Source organism: Gallus gallus, chromosome 1 (genome assembly GCF_016699485.2).
Source record: "Gallus gallus isolate bGalGal1 chromosome 1, bGalGal1.mat.broiler.GRCg7b, whole genome shotgun sequence".
In the NCBI taxonomy this organism is placed as follows: domain Eukaryota; kingdom Metazoa; phylum Chordata; class Aves; order Galliformes; family Phasianidae; genus Gallus; species Gallus gallus.
Window position 1 is genome coordinate 44,264,624 of NC_052532.1, and position 25,320 is coordinate 44,289,943.

A 25,320-nucleotide genomic window follows, 5' to 3' on the forward strand; every position below is an offset into this window, starting at 1 on the left:
TGGCCACATGAGAAAGCCAAGTTGCCCAGGATGAGAACTTCTCCCTCTTTCCTTCTGCCTTGCTTCTGGCTCCAGGACAGCTCCCATTGGAACAAAAGCCTCTCCATGGTCCATTGCCTACCTTGATCCCCCAGGAAAGGCCAAGCTGATCCCTTCAGAGAGGCAACTGGACATTCTGGAACTTGACTGGCCATAAAGTATGCCCACTTGAAGCCAGCAACCCATAAAACTGAGGCTGCCTTGGTACTGGAAGCAAGTATTGGAAACTACAGCAATATCTGTGGAAAGGCTTTTCAATCTCCTAGCTCCCCCTTCCCTCCAAACCCTGAGGTTTAGAAAGAGCCACAGGTTGGTAACGATGAATGGCAGCTAATCTCTCTACACCTCATAAATCCACACCTGCCTGCCTCACAGGTAAGATCCTGATGTTGTCCTCCCACCAATAGTCTTGCTTTGGAAGAATTAAGGATGGAGGATCATGTTTTTAAAACCCACAGGTAACCTGCGGGCCACAGGCATGGAAAGTGCCTCCCACTGATACAGGAATTACTCTGTTCATTTTGTCACAAGTTCCATACACATTCCAAAGCTTGAAACATATTTGCCTTGAACTTTTCTTCCTCCAAATTAGCAAAGGCTTTTGTATAAGCATTCTCAACCTGATTCAGCAAGTAATTAACCATCTACCTTAAGGCCTTCTAAATCAAGGACTTTGTGCTGATGGAAAAGCATTGTAAGCACCTGTGTTAATTTTAACTTACTGTGCACATCAGCATTTCTTTCATGGTTTCTCAGTCATAAAGGCCATTAGCTTTTATGTTTTCAATGCTATGGCCGGTTCCAAAGGTACTAAAATATTTCTCCAAAGAGCAGTATCATAAGGAGCACAAAGCATATCTTTGTGTCTTGTTAAGTCCAAGACTGTAATTTGGCTAATCAGGAGCTTGTAAGTGCTAAAGCAGCTGGCAGTGTTCATATATATACAGTCATAACCCAGCCTAATACAGGCTAGATGACATACATATTCAGTAAATTGCATATAATCAATGAAATTGGCTGTGATGTAAGACATTGCCTGTTATGATAAACTAAGAGGTATTAAAAGGCACCAAATATTCATTATTCATACACACTGATAGTACAAGGGAGATGGAGTATTAGATTTTGGAAACAAAACAAACAACTTATATCATAATAAAAGAGGTTGAAAGAAGTTAGCATGAGACAGACGATTCATTTGATTTAAGTATGTAAATTGAATTATTGTATGAGTCATACTAAAAGAGACAAATAGCCTTTTCTGGTTGCTTTAAAGAAATAATATTTATGTCACATTCCATGAGGTATACAAACTCTAAATAATGCAACTAGTACTGAGATCTTATATATTTCTCTAAAAAAAATATTGTATATCCAAAGAAGGGTAGCTTTGTTTAATGAAACATATCACCGTGTCTGGCATATAGAGAGCCACCTACTTGGGTATCTAGATATGGTTTGCATTAAAACTACCTCACAAATGGAATTATCCAAACTTACAGAGCTGGAAGTACACAGTATGCTAGAAGCACATGCTTGTCAGAGAGTGAAGATCTGCATTTGGTATTTCCTTAAGCCTTCTCAGCAATATGTGTGTCAGGCATTTGTGGGTTTTATTGTTCACTGCATCTGATTCACTATGGTAAGGGTGGTAAGTTGGGCTGCTCAAAAAAAGGGCTGTTTTGTTTGGTTGGTTGATTGGTCTTCTTTTCTTTTCTCTTCTTTTCTTTTCTTTTCTCTTCTTTTCTTTTCTCTTCTTTTCTTTTCTCTTCTTTTCTTTTCTTTTCTTTTCTTTTCTTTTCTTTTCTTTTCTTTTCTTTTCTTTTCTTTTCTTTTCTTTTCTTTTCTTTTCTTTTCTTTTCTTTTCTTTTCTCTTTTTCTTTTTTCTTCTTTTTTCTTCTTTTCTCTTCTTTTCCTTTTTCTTTTTATTTTTTCTTCTTTTTTCTTTTTTTTGTTTGGTTTTAAAATAAAATTTGAAACAAGTTAGTGCCCTCAGTGTTTTCTTTCTTTAAGCTCTTATTTCTATTTTACATTTCAAAATTTTAGTTTAATAGGAATCTGCAAAAAAATGCAAAGAAAATTATCTTCAAAAATTGGTTTTGGCATCATTTGTTTCCATGGGACAATAATCAGGAACCTTCTTTTAGGCTATTTGAATAATTAGCATTCCTTACTGAGTGAATCCATGTAAATAAAAATACTGGTGATGCCAAGTCTGCCCTCTGCAGTCACACAGCTAATATACCTATCTGTATCTACCTGTTCTTGAATAATATGCAGTCCTGTTAGCTGGCATATGAAGGTGTCAATAATTTTGAATGTTTAAATAATACTGAGATAAATAACTGAGGGACAAATCTGAAGCACTGGTGACAAAATAATATTCTCATTCAAATGAGGCTGAGAGAGTTGGGGTTCTTCAGCCTGAAGAAGAGAAGTCTCCAGGAGGACCTTATAGTGGCCTTCCAGTACCTGAAGGGAGCCTATAGGAAAGCTAGGGAAAGACTTTTTATAAAAGCACGTAGCAACAGGATGAGGGGAAATGACTTTAAACTGGAAGAAGGTAGTTTTATACTGGATATTAGGAAGAAATTATTTACTGTGAGGGTGGTGAGACACTGGAACAGGTTGCCCAGCAAGGTTGTGGATGCCTCCTTTCTGTAGGCATTGAGGCCAGGCTGGATGGGGCTTTGAGCACCTGGTTAGTGGGAGGTGTCCCTGCTTACATCAGGGAGCTTGGAACTAGATGATCTTATTGGTCCCTTCCAACCCAAACCATTCTATGATTCTATGAAATAAAACTATCTATTTATAATAGTCTTACTGTAGTCCTAAATGCCTTATGTTATTTCTCTGCAACAAACCTGGATCCAAGCCTTACTCTAAACTACAGATATGTCTTGCATGATCATGCTGTCCTGTAAATTCATTTTTCTGATCCTTTTTGCACACGATCTAAAGGGTGGAAGGGCATCATTGTCACAGTCTCCTTTAGACAGCCTTATAGATAGCCTTAGAATTCAATTTGAAGACTACTAGAAAATAAATTTAAAAAAAAATCAAAACAATTGAACAAGTATTTAATTACTGTGATAAAAATCATGTGTTTCATCAGCTGTAAACAATGATAATCATATTTGTTACAATGAAAAATGATGTAAACATTTTGGATTTTGAGAATGCCCCAAAATTAAAGTCCTGTTACATTATGATTAATTGATTCACGGTGGTTCTTGTCGAGTAATTTTATGCTTAATGGGAGTCCTTCCATTCCATTTGTTATCCATTCTCCTTTCATAGTAACTATTATGGTCTCAGGTGCAAATTTAAACTGTCTGTCATAAAATATAGATCTTTTAAAAAAATAAAAGTTATCTCCAAGATTTATGAACACTTTCTCTTAAAAAAAAAACACAGTTTCAATGAATTCAGATTGATTTATGTTTTTCCAAAAGAAAAATCTGCTCCAGTGAATTCATACTTTTTGCCTACCTGTGAGAACCAGAAGAAGTAATCAGGATAACCTGTTAAGAACTACATGGTATATGTGTCACCTCTCCATAAGTCTGTACGCCAGTGTGAAGTATGTCCCATAGATATTTAATAGTCATACCATTCCCTGTTTGTTGCAGCCAAAAACCAATCAGAAGACTATTGTTGGTTTGTAATTCATTAAGGGAGGGATGCCTGAAGTCATTACAGTGAATGCATATTGGCCAGGAACCATATTTATTTTTTGCAAATTTCATCTTGTCAAGCTGCATCAGGACACATTTTGTTATTACTAAATTATCCTTTATGACAGCTGATATGATCACAGCATTACACAATGTGGACTGAACAATGACATGCAATAGATTGAAATACGACAGAAAAAGTGGGCTTTGTGTAAAAAAAATACAATTTTTTTCTGAATATGAATGTGAAAGGATACCAAATGAAATGTTTGCCTGTAATTTGTAATTTGCACTAAATTGAGATCTTCTGTCCTCCCCACACATTGCATGAATGCGCACAATATACCACCAAGACAAAGGTTGCTTCTGACCCTGCATATACTATGACAATCCATGTAAGTGGAGAAGCCACAGAAACTTCCAGTCCAACAGCAGCTACACCTAGAAACACGCTACAGGTCTTCAGAGGTCTATATAGAAAATGAAATTTATGGTTGCAAATGAACTGAGGGAGCCTTTGTTTTCTTTGCAACACTTAGAACTGAAATGGCGGGATCCAGTGAGTTCCTTGAAACCGTACTTTACCCATGATTTTTGAGCTATACGCACATACAGGCACTTGGGAAGAAAGGTGGCTCCACTAAGCAGCACCCACACAACTCAAGTAGGTCCTGTCCTGCTCTTGCAAACTCACCACTGTCTCGTGCCTAAGATGGAGGACAACACCAGAACAAGTGCAGATGCAATTCTTCCAAAATTTTGCAGGGGATGCAAATACTCATAGCCCATAAGACACTCAGCTATTGCTATCATTCCTTTCTCCTTGTGCATAATTTGTCCTTGCTGGCATATGATAACTGGTGTAATATGTAATATGATCTACTTTACATTGGCTATTGATGCCTGACTTGCAGTCACTGAACTGGTATGTGACTGTTCCTTGTTCACACCGGGAGCCCACGCCTTTCTTAGGCATTCATTTGCACTAGCTCTTGCAAACTTTACTCCATAAAAGCGAAGTTGCTTGAAGAGCATCATTTTTCAATGTGATATGTGCGATTAATATGGTGTACAGTTGATGAAATGCATAATTTTAGTCACATTAATTAAATACTGGCTCAATTCTCCTCTGGGAGCCATTAAATGGAATCTTAAGTCTGTACGAAAGAGGCCATCTCACAGCAGTACCTGTTTTTGCATCTGACAGAGTTTGTCACAGTTAGGACTGAGCCTTTTTGGAAGTGGTTCAGCTATGTCTGTGCTTGTACCAGACCACCCGAACAAGAAAGCATTCCTCCTCTCACCTCTGAAGAGCCACAGCCCCTCAAAAGGAGAAGGAAGGCCTTGTTTGCCCCATCCTTGAATTGTTCTCGAGCTTGGTGTGAGGGGAAGCAAAGCTATGACTTTCAGGGGCAACAGCAATGTGATCCCTGCTTTCTCTCCTGTCAGACGACACACTCTGCTACACAGTGCCTACAGTGTGCTTACTGTAGCTAAGAAATCCTCCTCCAGGAGATTGATTTGTGCAAATGGAATCATTCTGTGGCAGATGGAAATGATATGCTCAAAACAGCATCCCACCCCCATTGGTAAATGATCCTCTTACATGTGCGAATTCATTATCTCTGCAGGGGCAATGCGGAATTGAGCCATGACATAATCCAAGGTTATCTTTCAGGAGGAGATGAAGCTGCCTGGCGTAATGTATTGATTGATGAAGATAGAGCATCTACAAATGAATATATGATCTGCTCAAATTAAAAGAAAATTCAATTCACAGGCTAAAATAGCACTGAGATAGCATTAAGGATGAGATAGAAACCAAACAGTCAGGAAATTCTGCAGTAAAAAGCATGCCCTGTCTTATCTGCGACTTTTCTGGCTGTTGTAACTTTAGGCCATAAATGCAATTATTCAGCTATAATTTTCATGTGTGTCCCCATTTTTTCATTTGTGAGACAATATTTTAGAAAGCATATTTTTAGGATGAACTGTGTCAGCATAAGATCATTACTTCTGGTAAACAGAGCATAATGCATTTAATATATTCTTGACTTGCAGAATATGTACCTGTGGGTGTTTTGTTTTGTTTTGTTTTTTAATGTATTTAATAATATTTTGGTATTAAGTCATTACACAAAAGAAGAAAAATAGAAATGCCTTTTGCAGAAGATAACTCTTCATAATATTTAGATAACCACAAGTGCTTATTTGTTTAACCACTCTGTATATACACGGATCATGCATTCACCATGCCAGTCCACTACTCACAGAAACAGTGTTTTGGTTTCAGAGGATGCATTATTGCATAAACTGTTTATGGTTCACATGGTGAACAAAGTGTTTTAAATGGAAATTCATAGCTTTAAATTAAGTGTGAAATTTTAAAAAGGGGAAAAATTACTTATTCTGTATCTAATCTTTCTAAGAGTTTCAGCAGTCGAATGCACTCATGCACACACAGCTGCACAAAACCACTCCATTTTATCTTTACTGTGGATAGAATGTTTTGATTAGAACCTTTCCCTGCCTGAGACTGAGAGCCTATCGGTGGGGTTACTCCAGCAGTGAGGGCCAAATAGGACACAGATGTCAGCTGTGCATCTGTCCACAGGCAGGGAGCCAGGCCTGCTGGCCTTGCTGAATGGCCATGGCCTTGGCCAGAGCCCACTTCAGACTTTTGCCATCACTTCCTGAAACAATGTGAGATGTGACAAGGGATTTCACGTTCTCCAGATGGAGCAGACTGGAGAGCTGAACTCTGAGGACTGCTCTAATCATGGCTGTAGATGTTGTTTTGAAGCACTGACTCGGTCTCTTTGTTTCTTCCTCTGTATTTTTAACATATACATTGGCATGCAGTCATGTTATTGCATACAAGGGCAAAGACAAGACTCCAGGATGTTTTTATGACCTCTTCTGAAACTCCTATTGGACAGAAGAGTAACATGCCTGGTACAGCAAGGACATTCAACATCAAAATACCAAGAATTTTTTGAAGATTGAGAATGTATTGGAATGTGTTTGTATGTTAGGCATTGCATTTTTTCTGGTGAAGAATTGCGTCTCACTTCCTCTATTTTTATCTCTTGAACATCTGTTGAATCTAAACTGCATTAGATATCCTGCTCACTCTAAAGTAGGTCAAAGATATGTCAGGCCTCGGAAGACTTTAGGGATTGGGGTAAGAATGTCCTCCCCCAGGTCAGTTATGCCTGGGCATGTTACAGAGAGCCTGTTCTATCTGAGAAAACCATGCTGGAGCAAATATCTTGCCAGTGATGAAGGAGCTGAATCGTAGCAGAATGTAGGACCGTCATGGGTTTGTCTCTTTGTTTTGCTTTGTTTTCCTATAAGTAGTGATTTTTTTTTTTTTTTTCCGGAAGTGTTTCAATTCAGAATTTCTTACCTCTTAAAAAACAGGTCTTAGAATGTACAATTCTGCACACTCTGCTGTGTTGGTGAAAGGGATTTCATGATAGAAAAGTAATACTATTATTATTACTATTTTTGGTCATCTGCATAAAAGTGACTATGGATTTAATGTTGTCAAAAAAGCAGCTGTTCCGAGTGTATATGCCCATTATACTAATTATATTTCTGCCCAAACTAATGATGTTTTAGTGACATTTTTACTCTGATGTGAGAGCTCTAACACTTTCATGAATTATAACAGCAATAAGAAAAATTAAAATCCTTTTCTTTACACAACTGTATAAGTCAGGACCATTAAATTTCAGCCAGTGTTCATGATGCTTAAAGGTGATCCTATTCTCATTTACGTAGTTAGGGGTCCTTTAGAATCAGGTGACTTTTATTGAAATTCCCTTAAGGATGTGGATACAATGGTTAATCAACTTATATCACAGTTTCTTTCAATAGACACATTATGAATTTGTTTACTGCACTATTTCATACAAAATATGTGTTAACTTGGTTTGGAACTTGATGATCCTTGAGATCCCTTCCAACCCAAGCCATCCTATGATTAACCCATAGAAACTGCTGTGTAGCTGCCGGAAAAATGCACTTCAACCTAGAAGTGACATTGAATAGCAAGACAAAAGTTGAGAATGGATTTGAAGTGACAGGCAAAGCTCAAATATATGTCAATCAGATACCAGGATTTTATGAAAGAGCACTACTTGCATAAACTCGAAGCCCCCTGACATTAAATGCAGCCCTGCATGGACATGAAACAGTCCCCGCCTCAAGAAGAAATTAAGCACCTATTTCTCATCGTTTCCAGAGGAGATGGGTATTGAAGCCCTTTCAGAAAGTTTGGCCCTGGATTTTGTAGGGCTGACTTCTGTAGTGATCACATTGTTTCAAAGAAGGCAGAAAACTGCTTATCCTGAAATGAACACAGGAACACACCCTGGCACAGTTACCTATTACCAGCTCCAACAAATCAGACTCCGCACTGCAACATGAGCATAATACTTAGTGATGATATTCCCAGCTCCTATTTGGACTCTGAGGTAGGATTTATGCAAACTAACTACAGATGCTGAAAACCTGAAGTCTCCAGTGAGTAAGCCATGGAAAAATGAGTTGTGAAAAAGAGGCACTTCAGTGTATAGCACATCTTACCCAAAACTAGAAATCCAAAATAGGTCAGATGAGTTTCCATCTTACAATCAGGTCTATCTATGTGTTAAAATTAGTTACACTCTCGGTAACGTTGACCCCAGCTTGGTACCAACTGGATGTCAGAGTGCCCTAGTGTTCCTTGTGAATCTGCTTCAAAGGAATTTAAACTACTTAAGGGCCAATTTAATATTGATTCCATAAATATACTGCCCATTACTCATTACAAGTAATTCTGTATATATACAGAAATCTGCGTTAGTAAGGTCTTAAATGGACAGTAACATAAAGCTGCTTTTCTCAGCTAATGAGCGATAGGTTGGTTGATGAGGTTTTTCTTCCTTTGGTTTCTTTTGTTTGTTTTTAATACCTATATCTATTCTATTTTAAGGTAGACAGTACACTCTTTGAGTGCTATGAACTAAAAGACCTAAAGAGTGAGGAGAACAATCAGCAGCCCATTGTTTTCAAACTTTTTATCCAGTCACATGCTAATAACATATGTGTCACTGCAGCGCTATTAAAGAAGGGAGCTCCACACACCCTTTCACCCTGCTGTCTATCCACACTGTTGGTCACTGTGACACCTGTTTTTTACCTGTCCAGCAGCACTGGACAACTGAGAACCCCAGATTACATACCTAGGCCCTCAGTTTGCTCATTGCCCTCTGGAACCCAGTAGAGACCGCCTGAGTGCCAGAGCAGGGAGCTGCCTTGAGCTATAAATTAGGAAACACTGCTGAGGCTTGTGCCCTGTGTTACACTGGGGAAGTATTAAATGTGGCCACCCCATAGTGCAGGGATGCTTCTTGCCGGTCAACAGGCTGCAGAACTTTTGGAGACCCAGCCCAGAGAAGTTTCCCAAAACCAGATACCCATAGGTCTTGTTGAGTAACTGAGTCTCGTTCTCATATCCTGTTTTCAAACAGCGGCAGAGGAATAGCATTTGTGCTATTCAAACATGATCTTGCTTATGGTGCAGTCCCTGGAGAAGGCATTAGATGCAGGTGTTCCCCTTTAAAACATCATAATCTGCTTCCTTCTTTGATTTCCCATCTTACTGATTAGGATATTCGCCTGAAATATTTGGAAAAGGGGCTTTCCTGCTCAGACGAGTATAAACCTGGGTCATCCACTTGCTGGAAAGAAGCCTCAGCAGTACCACCACTACATGGAAAACAACCATCACAAGCCCTTTCTTTTCCAAAGTCCTAAAGGCAAAGGGAACTATAACTGCATTTTAACAAGGAAACTTACCCAGAGACTTTCCATTCACTCCAGTAACGTCTACAGGCTGGAGAAACTGCACAAGGACTTGTCACATTCTGGCTCAGTTAGACAGACGTGGCCATACTGTAGCTCTTTATAGGTGCTGAGAGCTTCATCCACCTGGAAAAGTGTCTCAGCATGTCAGGCAAACACAAAAGTAGGTGCAAGGAAGTGAAGCTTTTTGAGCTTGCAGCTTTGGACTGGTGCAGAGCTATAGTATCTTTTAGATTTGGCTCAAAGTCAAAAAATAATGTTTTAGTTCCTGATTTGTATTCCATTATAGCCAGCTCCCATCAACAAAATCCTCACTAGCTTTAACTAGAGAAGGCTAAACTCTTGTGCAATCTTCCACTAATTGAAGGGAACTGGCAAGCAGGAGGGAGATTGACTTTTTACAAGGTCTGATAGCAACAGGACAAGGGGAGATGGCTTTAGACTAAAAGAGGGGAGATTTAGGTTAGATGTTTGGAAGAAAGTTTTTGTTTAAAGGGTGGTGAGGCGCTGTCACAGGCTGCCCAGAGAGCTGTGGGTGCCCATCTCTGGAGGTGCTCAAAGCCAGTGGGGATGGGGCCCTGGGCAGTTGAGCTGGTGGGTGGCAGCCCTGCCAATGGCAGGGGGTTGGAACTAGATGATCTTTAAGGCCCATCCAACCTAAGCCATTCTGTGATCTTATGATTCTGATTATTGCTGCGTATTTCAGTGTGTTTACACTGTGGGCGACCTTACTTCACAGTCTCAGGGAGGGAAAACAGCACATTTACTCTGAGCTGCCATTAGCAGAAACGCATACTGGACAGGATAATATTTTAAACCGGGCTTTCTTAGAGTCTAAATAAATAACAAATAAAATCTGCAGATCCCTTTGTTGTGTGAAACTGGAATGGAAAAGAAAGCAGCCCAACTGGTGACTGTTACGTTTGGTCTCTCTGGAGTCATTATGCCTGCGGAAAAAAAAAAGAAAAGCCCTATCAAAACCAGAGCTGCCTAATGGTCTTTGGGTTACATTGCTTACAAAGAGAGATATGAATCACTGTTGTTTTACTACCCGTGAATTGGACCATTAGTTTTAAAACCTTATAGAACAGTTAAATAACACTCTTTTGTTTTTTGTGTTTTTTTTTTTTTAATGAAAACTAATCTAACAAATAACATTGCATTGTGTGATAAAATAAGCTAAGAATCATACATTTAAAAGGAAAGAGGAACAACACAAATTTGTAGAAACAGAAAAAATACTGAAATTTCTGAAGTTCTTTAGCTCATAAAGAGTAAAGGTAGGAATGATCTTTTCATTCTCTTTATTGACATGATCTCATGAAAAAAAAGAAAGGGTTCAGAATAGTATGGTCTATCTTTAGAGACATCTATTTCATTTTGCCTTGTATGGAAAAGCTGAACAGAAGGGGAGGATCCTGGCTGCTGTCATTGAAGTTTCAATCAGAGTAAGAGTGAATAAAAGCACAGCTGCCAGAAATGATACACTGATGCCTAAAGTCTAAAGTCCAAATATTTCATTTTCTCATTAAAATGTGTTTTTATTGCCAGTGGATGTAAATAGGCTGGGAGGTTCATTTCTTCCTGTCTGGAGAAATGAACAATGGGAAACATCACTTCAGTATCAGAAGCAATATAAATAAAGCAAAGATTCAATCTGACTGCTGCAGATAGCACATTGGTGCTGGTCCATAGTTCACTGACACTGCACAGGGGCTGAAACTTGGAAAGTTCTCGGTAGAATTCCCAGCAGAAATGCCTTAAATGCAAAAGACTTGTCAGTAAATCAGAATTATCACAGTATTTTCAATGTCCTCGTGTTTCAGCTTTCCAAAATGTGGAGTAAACATATAGATCATAGTCAGTGCATGTTTACCTGATTTTTATTTTTATTTTATTTTTTTTAGGAGCTTGTGTAACTAAGTTAACCATAGGAATGTGTGACTGATACAAGCCCAAACACAATAAAAATCCTACTGCTGCTTAAATGGTCAAATTTGGCCAAGCTAATTTAAGGTTAATCTCTGTTTTTATTCTACAATAAACCCCTCAGGGGTGATCTTTAAATGGTTGCAAAATGAATTGCCTGGCTGAACTATTGGCCTGCCCCACAGGGATTGAAGGTTGGGACTGCTCTTCCCATTGGCCACATCCAGAACAGGACCGAGGTGTCTCTGAGCTAACTTCACTGCCTTGGATCTAACAACCAGCTCCTAGCTGAGAACACGGAATTAGATGCCTGCAATCATTACTGAGGGAGAATTATGTGACTCAGACTGGCAATCTAATCAAGCCTACAGGCTGAGCTCCTAGGGGCAGGAAGCAAGCAAATGTTTCCAAGTTTCTTCACACTCCATTCTTTTTTAACTTATTCAGGTTTTATGAAACAGCTCCATACAGGGTCACCAGCAAACCTTTTACTGGTGGATGCTCAGAGCCTTTGAAAAACTGCATGTTTTCACTGTGACAGCCTGCTGGCAGTAGTTCACTTCCACTCACAGGTGGGATGGAAGCTGCCACCAGACCTTCTCTAGGCCAGCACAGCCATGGGACACACACCCCATACAAACACTGGAAAGCTGTAGTTCAAGACTTATGGATTGGTCATCCCTGTACAGGTCGTGCACCTAAAGCAGGTGCCAGTTGGTTCTAATGAACCTCTCTGAAAAGAAATGTCACTTCAAGTACTTGAGGAAAAAAATGAGAGAAGTATGACTAAAGATGTTTTAGTGTTGTTTAAATTCATCATTTTATCTAGCTCAAGGTCTCTAAATACACTGTTTGCCTTTTGTCCTGAGGATCTGTTTCTTTATTTTGTGAGGTAAAACAAGCTACCTGGTCTAAGAATACCTCAACTGATTCATCTTCAAGATGGAAGATGTATCTCCCTTGCATGGCAGGCATGAAAGATTCTAACTGGAAAGCTCTCTAATATAGCGATGTATGTCAAGTACTTAGACAAATGGCCCATGTTTGTCTTTGTGACCTTAGATCAAAAGCTACACAATTATCCCCCTAGAATGAATGCTTGTTTTTGTTTCTTGTCTTAGGAAGAGAGATGGGAGAAGAAACAGGGGGTGGGGGGGGGGGGGGGGGAAGAATTCTAATTTTTATATATTTAAGGTCTTTTCTCATAATATTTTGTTTTTCTTCCAAAACATTTTCGTGGCCCTCCTCCAAACTGAGGGTATGGGAAGAATGAATTGAAAGAAGAGGAACAAACTATAATGAAGACGCTAATGAAAAACATTAAGCATGATTTTAATTCCACATTCCCAAGGCATGAATCGATATTTACATTTCACTGACCTCGGTGAATACTCACATCAAAGGACACAAGCTTTTAAGTCAGGTATTTATTGCAGTTTCTTTCCTTTCAAAATGTTGGGAGAATTCTCTTCACATCTTATACAAGAATGATAGATGGTAGGAACAAAATAAAACTTGGGAAGTTGTTTGAAATTCCAAAATTCAGTGGGATAAAAAACAGCCAAATAAAAAATTAACTAAACTTCTTGTAGCCAGAACTCAGATATTTTCTCAGTAGAGGCAGCAATGGCATAACCTTGTCAGCTTGAAGCAAGTTACTAAAGCATTTCACCTCCAGTACTCCTTCAACTACCTGTTTTGTGAACAAAGACTGTATTATGTTCTCTCTCTCCACACGCCCCTACCTACCCCTCCTTTTCCTTATACCCTTCAGCTCCTGTATGACACTCAGTCATAGAAACTGTTGCAGTCTTCCCTGAACAATTTGCTATTCCAGTTCCAGCAGAACAAACAGCAAATTCATAGTCACATGACAGTCAGAGAGGACCTCACTGGAGCCAGAACTGAGTCATCCTACACTTAGACAAATAAGAAGTCATCCAACACTAAGTCTAACCATACCCCACAGTCATGAGTAGGTAGGTATAAACAAAGCAAAAGTGGTCATCACAGGCAGCACCACCTGCTTGATCTATGTGGATTTATTAATACAGAATCTCACCTAGGACCCCCCAGACAGCTTCCATTTCTACTAAAAGTTAAAGTTTAAGCTAGCTCAAAGCTTTCTCAGGGTCTGTTGAGTACCGCAGATGTCCCTGGTGAGGTCTGATGGCCTTACTTCAAAGTGAAGCCCAGAGCAGTTGAGCTTAGCTAAACAGTTACCAAGCAAAAGTCATCTTGCTCTGTTGTGCATAAGGTTGTTCTAAATATTATTTTCACTACTTAAACTCTACTAAAAGGGAAAACATTCTCTTGACGATAATCCTTTGGCTCAGCCAGTCAGGAAATAATGTGCTTTGAGTATTGCTAGGCTATGCTAAGTAACATTTATAATCTAGGTCTTCATTCATTAAGTCTGTGGGTTTTGCTTTATTGCATTTTATTTTATTTTATTTTATTTATAGAAAGGAACTACACGCTTTTATAATTCATAGACTTACAAATAATTTATAAAATTATTTTCTATTTTAAAGCCCACCTCATGGCATATAAAAATATTTCTTCATGATTTTGAAAAGTTACTATTTTCTCATAACGAGAAAATCATAGTTTGGTAGGAAAATTCTTAGTGATTAAGACTAATTTTCAAAGTTCTGTGTCACGAAGTCTGTTCCTTATTTATTTCAGTTTGATTTAAAGATTTTTATCAGACTGTTCATTCATCTTGTGTCTGTCTGAAGCCGTACATTTAACTTAATGAAAAATTTCTATCTCATGTACTATCCCAATTTTGGGTCAGCCTTTTTCACATCTACCTGGAGCAGGGTTCTGGCTAACAGATTACGTGATCCTCACCTGAGATAACTTTTTGGCACCCCAAGGGCATGAAAGAAACTATGGATACCACTGGAAGACCCTCATCTGTGTTTTTATTGATGGTGCATTTAAGCAAAACAAAGCATGAACGTTTATGCTCTACAGAAGGCCATGAATCTGGCTTTCCCCCATGATAACTTTTCTAGTTTTAATATATAAAGAAACCCCATTATCTTGAACTTTAACACAGAAGGATGTTTGAATTAGGTGATTCATATATTGCAGAATTCTATTTTAGATGTTTCAGTTCCTGTTTAGATTTGGTTAAACTTAGCCTCACATTGGCACTGGGGAACATTACCAAATTATTTGAATCAAGAACTGTTTATTCAAGCATTTTCCAGTTTGAAGAGCAAGGAAAAGCTCTGTATACGCTGGGTGTGTCTATCTCCCTGTCCCTTCTGGAAAGGAGAGAAGGAAGGGGAAATCAAAAGGACTAAAAAAAGTACAAGAAGGGTAAATTAGTTACTTGATATAACCCATGTCACTGTATCACTGACATTTTCCAGTTCCTCCTGCTTGTCTGTAGTCCCTTGACCGCCGAAGAACACACAGTGATAGTAGCATGTTACTTACAGTTGATGAAAAGCGTTAAGTTTGGTTATTATGCTTTCTATTGACATTTACCCAGCAAAGAGCAGACTGGAGAATGACATAGCCCAAAAGCACTAACGCATTGTATTGATAAAAGTACTTCAAATGCACACTGAAAAATCAATCCATTGCTTTAGTGACTGATGTCTGCTTCTTTTGCAGTTTTCACTGCCCTCAAATGTACTAATTAGGTTATATGTTGCTATGATGCTTGAAAATGTTTGTGCTGAATGGCTTTGTGGCTTCATAAATCATCAAGCATTAAAAAAGCCCCACTCATATTAAGAAATCTGCAGTAAAATGCTATCACAAAGCTCAAACAGAAAATATTCAAGACTGATAATTTGTCTTGATTCTTCCAACTGAAAGAATTGGCAAAACCAGTGGGTCCTCAGTACTGAAGGTCCGGACAGTAAAAGGAACTGCAATCAGAATCGTCACACACACAGTGTCAAAATGCTGTCTGTCAGACACCCTAAAATAGTACAAGTGGTTCAAAAAGAATTAAGAAATGCAATAGAAAGCACAGTTGAGTGTTTTGTATCTTTTGCTTCTGTTTTCAAGGCGAGTACACTCTGAGCACTCAGAGTGTCATGGATCTATGTTGACGGGTATTTACAAGACCTGAAAGCAGGGACTTTTAAAGATCTACTTGTTACGACAAGATCCACAGGACAGTTATAAAAGGTAGCAACCTTGGATCCTTGCGTTTCAGTCACATCTGAATAATTATTTTGCTCTATGATTTTGTATAAGTTTTCCATTTCCAAAGGATGGAAGGATTAAGATTAAATATGGAATATCTGTGAATGGTAATAAACTCAGCATGAGTCTGAAGAGTCATACAAAGCATGTCCAAAAAAATGTGAGTCAGAAATTTTAATATCAGAGGAAATAGTTCATTCAGGCTTAACCTAAAACATGGAAAAGTAATTTTTCTAGATAGATCTTTGAAATATAGAGATAAATATGGTGCTTTTTTTTTTTTTCCTCAGAATATGGACTAACAGATGTTAAAAATGGAAACATGAAATGGAATGAACACAAAGCATTCAAAGAAAACAGATTAAATGAAAAGGTCTCAGTAAAGAGGACGGGAGGAAAAAAAGAAGGAAAAATGTGCAATTGATCACAAAAGGAAAAACAAAATGTGTACTGTAATTAAAGTGTCAAGACAGCTACTTGATCTTAATTGCAAATAATTTCTCTGTGTTTAGTAGCTCTTCCAAGGCTGTAACAAATATGGCTGTTCTCTAGATTACGAATGTTTTCACCATTTAACACAGACATTTCTGCCAAGTGTCTAGAATTCTGCAATCACAGCCTTTTAGAAACTAAAGTAGCAGATGTGTTCCAGCAGTCAAGGATTGCAGGAACTGCGATACGCTTTCTAGAATAAAGCTGAAAACAGATTTAAGAGCAGTTGAAAAGTAGCATTTTACTTGAATGTAGGTCAAGAATCCATAAAGAACTGTTTCGTTTTCCTTGAGTATATTACCCTATTATCTCTTCCTTTGGTTTTGGACTCTATAATTTTGACCTGTTTTCCTAGTAGTTGATTTATTTCTACAGTATACTATTTCTGACCAGTGGGGCAACAACAGTTTTAACTTGAAGATTTTTTCAGAGTTCTTCACTGGTGATCCATAGAGTCTACAACACTCAGTTTATTTCATTGTCCTTTTGCACTGTAGTTCTGCAGTATTCAGAGCCTGGATATAAGAGCAAAAGCAATGTCAACAACAAAACAAACAAGCAAAAAAACTTCCTGCCGCAATCTGTGAGTCACTGGTGTTAATTTGCCACAGCTTTACTCCTCAGTATTACCCTACAGTATTTTGCTGACTTTTTCCTTCATTAGGCTATTGAGAAACCCAATGTGAAATTCAGGGTGAGCTTGTTTCTGACAAAATCATGCTCTCAACTTCAGTTTGTGTACTTGAGAGAGAATTAAGGCTGCATAATACACCAATTTCACTGCTTTGAAGGAAGTGGAACAATATTAGAAGCCAAGTTCAGTGATTCACCTCCTAGGGGAGGCAGAGAGGACACACAGAATGGTTTTAGACTGCTCTTGCAGTCTATCTAGGGACTGTCCCACACTCTGGGCTTGAGAGATTACAGAACGTTGCCCACTCTCCTCTTCTGTCCTCTGTCTGTTTCCCCAGAAAATCTTTGTTCTGGGAACAGCAAGAGAAGGCAATTTCATTTTATTTAATAGATCATTTTTCTATTGTGTCAGCTCACCACAGGGGAGCTATTTGGGGCTCAGAAGACATTTGAGATGCTTGTAAATATTTGACAGAAGAAAACTTAAACTTCGAATTGTGCTGTTATCAACACATAGCTTCTGGGGCATCTTCTGAAAATGTCTTTATTACAAGGAACTTCAGCTAAGACAAGGAGGCCACCACTAAATGCGTCACTGGTAAACCTTTGACATGAACATTCATAATGATGCTCCTCAGTGTGTGGGAGCAAGGATGCATGGGCTTTCTCAGGGACACAATCTCTCAAACACAGACTGTGAAGCTCATCAGATCAGTGGTGTGGGTACAGCTGAAACTGTGTCAGTGCTCCTCAGGTCTTCCCTGCATGTGCCTTACTTGCGACTCGAGAGACCATCTAGATCCCTGTGAGGTGTGATTGATATGCATATGTTCACTGCAGCTGAGGTTCACATGATTGAAAAAAGCTGAAATTCACCTTTACAGTTGCAATAGTCACAGGAACCATGAGCAACTCTATTAATTATGTCAGCACAGTTGGACATCTTGCTTTTCCAACTCTAGTGACAATAATTGGGCTGTCACAATCAGTGGAAAGTAGCAAAGTGTTTTGCAAAATTTCAGTTACAATAGTATAAGGTACTTAACTGTACTGAACTGCTCATCTTTTCCCCATAGACCTAGCATACCAAACTCCCAAAGGATGATATTGCTTTCTGCAAGTGTTGGGCTAGAAAAAGAGTTACTGCTGTTCTCTACCCCATACCAACTCCTGGAACAAAGCCATGTTAACAGATTACTGAAGCTCAGACCTGGAAGACAGTAGCTCATAGTTGACCTGGAGGCCAACAGGCAAACACAGGATGATATCAAGGTGTAATGGGGCTGATACATAGTGCAGGAGTCTCTAGACTCCTTCCAAGGGCTCTGGGGCCAGCCACAGGTGTGTGGTTTATGCTGATGCCAGTTGTAAGGTTACATCTCTGAGAGGTGATACTGGGCTTGCATCATGGAGAGCACTAACAAGGTCCTCCCCTCCAGAAGGCAGGCAGCATTAAGGCTGTATAGCACAAATATTTTTGTTTTATCCTTTTGGGATGGACATCTCTCCCATAAAACCATTACTAGGACAGCCTTTGAAGTAATTCAGACATGTTAGAGTAACTTCAGTCTATTTAGTAGTAAATTCACTAGAGTACTGTTAAAATGATTGCTAGCTCAGGAACAAATGCATGCTACACTTGGTAGGGCTCGTGGTCAGCTTGCAAGTAAGCATATTAAAGCATTGGAAAATACATTTTAATAAAGACTTACAATGATTTTTATTTGTAAATAGGTCTCCATACTCAAAACCTAATTAAAAGCAGGATTGATATATCCATCATGACGGACTCAAAAGTCTCCCTGTAGCTTTGGAAAACAAACAGCTTTCATTTCAAACAAGTAATGCTATTAAAGTTGTTTAAAAATTAGGGGTACTCAATGTAAACCTTGACACTTTTTACAATCTGTATACTCATCAAATACCTTCCAAGCCATTAAAAATCCTGTGCTTCTCTATGGCGTCAATTAATCATTTCTACAACTAATGAATCCAGCGAACTTAATGAGTTAATGAATGCTGTATGAGACAAAGTGTGCTGTCCACTGCTTTATTTGTATAGGACTAATTACTCCAGTATAGATTTGGGAATTCAACTTAAAAGGATGTTGAACATTTTCAGATCTTGCTGTTAATTGATTTTACATAAGGTTTCTTGTTTAGTTTTTGTTCTTCATGTCTTCAAGTTATGCTGATGTGACATCCCGAGAACATATCACGAAAGAAAGCCTTTACATTTTAAAAGGCTGGAAACTTCTCACATTACAAATCTAAAATTACAGAATTAATAAAAAAAAAAAATGGAAAGAAGTTCTGCTTGTTCCAATTTCACCAGTTTTTTGGTTTTTTGTTTTTTTCCAGGCTGGTAAAATATGGTAAATTAAGTATAATATTTTGTCTTTTTACAAATATTTTAATGGATTCCATTCTAGAATGGATACATTCAAGGAATAATTCAACCATTTGAAAACTTCTCTAGGGCTCACCCAGCATATTTGAAAACCATGATTGCTACTGTTCTTTTATGCATACAGATGCACATTATGCATACAACTGGGGCTAGTGCCATAAACTACAGGATAATACCAGCTGATTTGGCCACAGTTTACATAAGAGCAGTTGTGGTTAGTGCTCAGAATTGCACTGTCTTGAACGAACTACCAGTGAGCTGGTGTATGAATCCAATAACTGGTCAGTTGCCCTAATCTCTGTTTCTGTGTGACTGAAGAATCCAGCCTGGCTTTTCTTTATTTCTGGCACAAGAGTTTTTGGTCCAATTTATTTCCACTGATTAAAAACGTTTGTTGGCATATTATTCACCAGGGGCTAGAGTTTAATTCAGTGTCACTACAATGCATGTACATTCAATAAATTTAAAAAATGAATGAATGTAGAAACCTTTCCAATCTTTCTGTGAAAGATTGTTTAACATTGTGCTGTACGGTGTCATGTCAACCTAAAAAATCTTTCTCCTTTCGCAATATTCAACTTCTACCACCCAAGGTTCATAAAGTACAATTTAGAGATAATGGAAAAAATACAAGATGGAACATGTTTCTGGCTGATACTATTGATTCCAGGTGTTCTGAGAGAAAATTAATTCAGTCATATGTTCCAACTATAACACTGCTTACCCCTTTTGTGGATGCCTGTTGAAACAACTCCTAATATGCTGCAGACCCCAAACCGCAGATCAAAACTAATTACAAAAATTAAGCTAATTGTTTAAAAGCTTGCAGCAGAGTGCAGATTAGAGACACCAACAGCTGCACAACACAACCTGACTCTTTCCTCACCCATGTGGAGTCTATGAAAGGGATGAGACTCAGCTGAAACTTAATACGTTTAATAGATGTGTTTTGAAAATGCACCTTAAACTTCTCCCAGGCTATTATACTTGTACTCTTGGAGCCCAGCTAATTCACAACTGTGATCTCCTGTTTTTTAAATTTATACATACCACATGTCAGCAGAGGCAAAACATTTCCATTTCTTTCAACTGATACATTAACCAGACCACTGGTTACTAGGGCAGCTCAATTATTCATCACAGATACTGACCTACTTGTCTGCGCATCTTCAGAAACTTGATTCACGTTTGTGCAAGTGTAAAAAAAAAATATTTGCCCAAGCAGTTCATTTGTTGCCAAATCTTAACTTACAGCATGCTTGTGAACTACTCTTTGGCTACATCACTGACAGCTTGCTTTGGATCATTTGGGCAGCATCATGCCCAATTTGTCATGTCCTGCCATGTGATGTTATACTTGCCTCCCAACTAACTGACATTGTTTATGAGTGAGAACATCCATACATATGATGTCCAATGAATATTTCATACTGGAAATGAGTCCTTGGATGAAACTACATTTCTGTTGAATAACACAAAGATTTCAAGGCTACCATATACTCTGTTAAAATATTTCTGTACTATTTCCTAGTATTTCAGAAAATACATGACTCATTTTTAGAAGAGTGAAAGGTTTAATCACATCTGACTGTAAAACCAGTGTAATGAACAAGAACTGCTGTAAAAACTACCTGCAGCTCTGGAGTCAGAGCTATATACAGCCAAACGCTGGATATACAGTGGGCAGGAATAAGCAATGGCTGTCTTGTGCCATCCATAGTGCTGATGAAGCAGAGTGCATCTCTCACAAAGCTCTTTCTGAATTACGGCTGTGAGTGAAAACACAATTGTGCTAGCTATCGAGCACACATGGATTTTCCAAAACTGGTTTGCTTTTGTGCTTAAAGAAAAAAAAATGTTTTTCATGTATTGCTTAATTAGAAAGGCAACCTTGAATCAGAATCTAGATATGAATAAAACAAATCTAGGATTTACATAAGCATTCAGTCTTTTTGTTTGCATTCACTCATGCTAGCCTTAAAAAGAATAATTGACAATGACATACCAGGTGGTGAATCTGAGTTTCCAGGGTCTTCTGCATAGTATGAAGTAAGCACATTTCTTCTGCCTTGCTGCCAGAAGGATCTAAAAAGCAATATGACAACAGAGCTATCTACAAGTTCTTGTTTACTTTATTTCTAGATTATTCAAGTACATATTGCCTTGTGAGACATAATTCTAATTTAAACTTATTTCTATTTTAGTTTTGCTATGAGACTATTTTGGAGCTACTTCAGAGCTGATTAAGTTGCTTGAAGTTAGCAAGCAAATGCCACAGCAGAGAAAACAAAATAAGCTAATTTTTTTTCTTCTATCTCTGAAGCTCTGTGGTTCTACTGTTCTCTATCCCTTTCCAATCTATATTAGAAGTCATCTCAAATATTTCTCAGATATTTCCATCATTTTATCAAGCCTATCTGAGAAAAGTGTGCAGTATGTACCCATTATCATGGGAGTGAAACTATAAGCAACTCCTTAAAAATTTCCTCTGCCTGCATAGGATTCAAGCCTGGCTATAAAGTATTTGTCGTAAATTGACCCCAGTCCTGCACAGAATTTCTCTCTCTTCATTGAGGTTTTTTTTCTGTCACTCTGTAACTCTAAACCAAACATGCAGATACTTAAAAGGCCTTGTGCAAACTCATGAAATATATGCAAATAGCAGATGTAGTCTTCCTTCATAGAGGACAATGGAAGGTGAAAAACTTGAAATTCACCTTGTTATTTACATTCATTGTTCAAATAACTGAAAATAAGTGGACAGAATTTTCTGAGTTTTCTATTTATTAATCCTAATAGGTCTCAGGCAAAACCTTTTGAAGACAAATCAGCCATTAGCAGCTGGAAGAACAATGCTGATCTCTGTACTGTGTAATTATTTTTATAGCTTAACTAGAACAAATAGCCTTATCCTTCAGTATGGAAACTTTAACTGTGTTAATACTCAAAGGGCACTGGATTTGTTTGCACAAGGTTTAGAAACATACAAAGTGTACCACCTAAAATTTATCTACATTGTGTTAAAAATAAGAAGCTTCAATTCACATTTATTAACAAAGGTAGCTAAGATTAAACATACATTTATATATATACTTCTTCAGGTCAATCTTGTATTGAGAATGAGCAATGCAGTAACCAAATAGTTCACTTTTTGTGTAAGTTGTTTCCAAGCACTTAATTGAAAGTTGCATAAAGCTTCCTATAAAGCTTACCCTAAACAGTATGTATTTCTAATGAAAACAAGTGAATACTAAACTGTTCACTGTTAGGATGCCACTGGAAAAAATAAAATTGCCATCAGGGAAAGGAACTCCTAGCAATTCTGAATGAAGTTATTTACTGAGGAATGAATTTCAGCAGAGTTAATACATGAAGATATTAGTACATTTTGAATCAGGAAGTTTCTCTGTCAAAATGTTACACCAACAGCATTGCCTCTCCCCTAATTATTAGTTTGTGTATCATACTTGCGAATGACTGCTAAGTCAATCCATCACAACAGATTGAGAGCTAGGAGTGCAAGCATCCTCATTAAATTCAACAGCTGAAATAGAACAGAGTCCTCAGGTTTTCCAGTTATTAAACTATGAAAAGTTGAAGGAAACAGGAATGCCAACTGATGGAGGAAGAGGGTGCTGCCTTACTGTGGCAATGAGCCTCACAGCTGGGAGTTTCCAAGCTGGTGGAATGGATAACAACAAAGTCCTGACTCCCTGTTCATTTTTTGAAGAGAGCTACTATTACCAGCACAGAAAATCTGAGAAGTTCAGTGCCCATAACAGCTGTGTGGAGACAACACTCTACGTGTTTGTACCCACCAAGGTCCTTATCATTCAAGTAACTGAGTCCCCAATTTTTTAACAAAGGAATGTAATGTCAAAGGCTGAGAGTGAGGCATAGAGACAGTAACATCCTTCAAGCTGTATCTATTTAAAAGCTATGCCTCTTGTGTAAAGCAATTGGTTTGCCTTTCTACAGCCATGGTAAGGATGACACCTTGAAAGGGCACTTAATTCCACTCACTTCACACATACTTTAGCTAGATGGATCATCCTCCAGAGGTTAGTCTCCCTCTGCTAAGCACAGGAAGAGCATCAGTAACTACTTTACACTAGTTATCTAACTTCTAAATTGCTAAGGTTGGTGAGCTGAATCCCATTTTGGCTCCAAAGTTCCAGAAATGTTGGGAGATGACCTGAATGATCGTTTGCACACTGATTTTGCCAGTGCTGGCCCTGAGCAGATGTTTCTATTGAATTGTCCACAATGACTCCAGAGCTTCTCCCGGGTGTTGCAGTTAATTTAAAAGTCAGTCATGCATGAGCAGTTTAGATCTGTACTCCCAAAAGTCTGTTATCTTTGTGATGAATAGTATTTATCTAAACTAATATACATATGCTTCAATTTATCTAAATTTCTGAGGAAACACTTAATGTAATAATCTCAGTCTGACCAATAACACTTAAAGCTATGTGTGCTAGCATAGAAAGGATAATTTCTTAACATCGATTTTCAAGTGGTATCCACAAAGGAAAACAAAGATGCAGATTCAGATGACGAAATTAATAAATTCACAATTAAATAGTTGGCAGTCTGCCCCAGGAATTCTGAAGAACATCTCCTGTCATTAAATAGTGTTATTCCAAAGTGTATAAACTCACCTTGTTTTCTTCATCAGACCCCAGATAAAATATTATCAAGAGACATGAAACGTGGCCAGATGGAGCACAATCCCAAGAGGGAGTTAACAGATAAATTAATTACCATTCAAATTACAATAATTACAATTCTGATTGCATACAAATATTGAGCTGTCAGATCTAAGCTTTGTTTGGAAAGACTGCATTTGCCCATACTGATAGATGGAAGAATCAGAGTAACTATTGGTGAGAAAGCTCAAAGTCTCTTAAGCACATGCATCTTTGGATTCCACCCTTTGTTCACATACACATCAGAGTGACATTTGGTTAATAGCTTGGTCTTGATAATATATTTAGTGTAATCTCTCCCAGAATGTGATTAACTGTACTGGAAATGCAGATGAAAAGGTGCATTCAGTGTTTTGCAGAGGGTCGCAGATGGGAAGCATTATTACCTTGAACATTTGTAGCTATCTAGACACGGGAAGAGATAATCCATACTCAGTAGCAGACTACCAGGACTTTTCATTATTAAATGTAATGACCATACATAATAGAATTGAGAATAAAAACTAATCTTCTCATCATGCAACCAAGAGACAATAACAATCCCTAATAATTAAGGAAGGGAAGCAATAACTCATTACACAGTGCTTAATATGAAGAGTTGGAGGATATAATTACCCAGAAAGAAATCTCACTTAGGTTCAGCCATTTATAGTTAGAGGTCAGACAAATATGAATAACCTGGTTTTGGAAAGAGGTGCTTACATTTAAATACTCATGTGCTCATGCACACAGACACATGTGCAATCCTATTGTGATCTGTTGTAAATGGCATAATTGAAATCAATTGACCTACTCCTGGGTTTATGACTTATTTATTCTGTGGCTTTTCTAAAATGGTGTGGTAGAAAGAGTGTTCTGAAAGTAGTCATAAAGTGCATTTAAATTCATTACAATGGTGTGAAAGGCCTCAGATTAGCTAGGAATAAGGCTCGGTGAACATACCGTTAAATACATACGTAAATCTTTGCACGATCGGGGCTTAAGGGCATTATGCAAAAGGTGCTGCTGTCAGATGAAGTCATGTTGCTAAACAGATACGAATAAGACAAAAATGTACTATTTAGGGGAAAGTATCACTAATTTCTTATTATTATTAAATAAGTAATCATTTATTTAATATTTATAACTACTTATTATTAAAAGTTACATATTACATTATTATTTCCCTTGTATTCTTTCTTGCTCCACTCTTTTGTAAGTACATTTTGATATCAAGGAAAATGAAAGCTTATTAGTTTTTTGTTTTAAATTACTGATCAATAATCAGTAATTTCATGCACCAGGAAAGTTTTCTCTCCCTTCATTCTCTTTCCAACAGGATGCATCATTTGAGCAGTAAAATAGAAATAAAATTTAGGGTCTTTTTCTATGGACTTTCCATATAACTATCCAAGCACAGAAC

At 37.9% G+C, this 25,320-nt stretch overlaps 1 long non-coding RNA gene across 1 annotated transcript; it reads right to left on the reverse strand.

The window, feature by feature from the left end:
* Window positions 1–13,461: 13,461 nt before the first annotated feature.
* Window positions 13,462–21,790, reverse strand: LOC112533359. Its single transcript, XR_003077438.3, has 3 exons — window positions 21,651–21,790; window positions 21,215–21,294; window positions 13,462–16,681 (listed from the first exon to the last, which is right to left on the reverse strand). It is a non-coding gene; the product is annotated as an uncharacterized LOC112533359 (long non-coding RNA).
* Window positions 21,791–25,320: the final 3,530 nt, after the last annotated feature.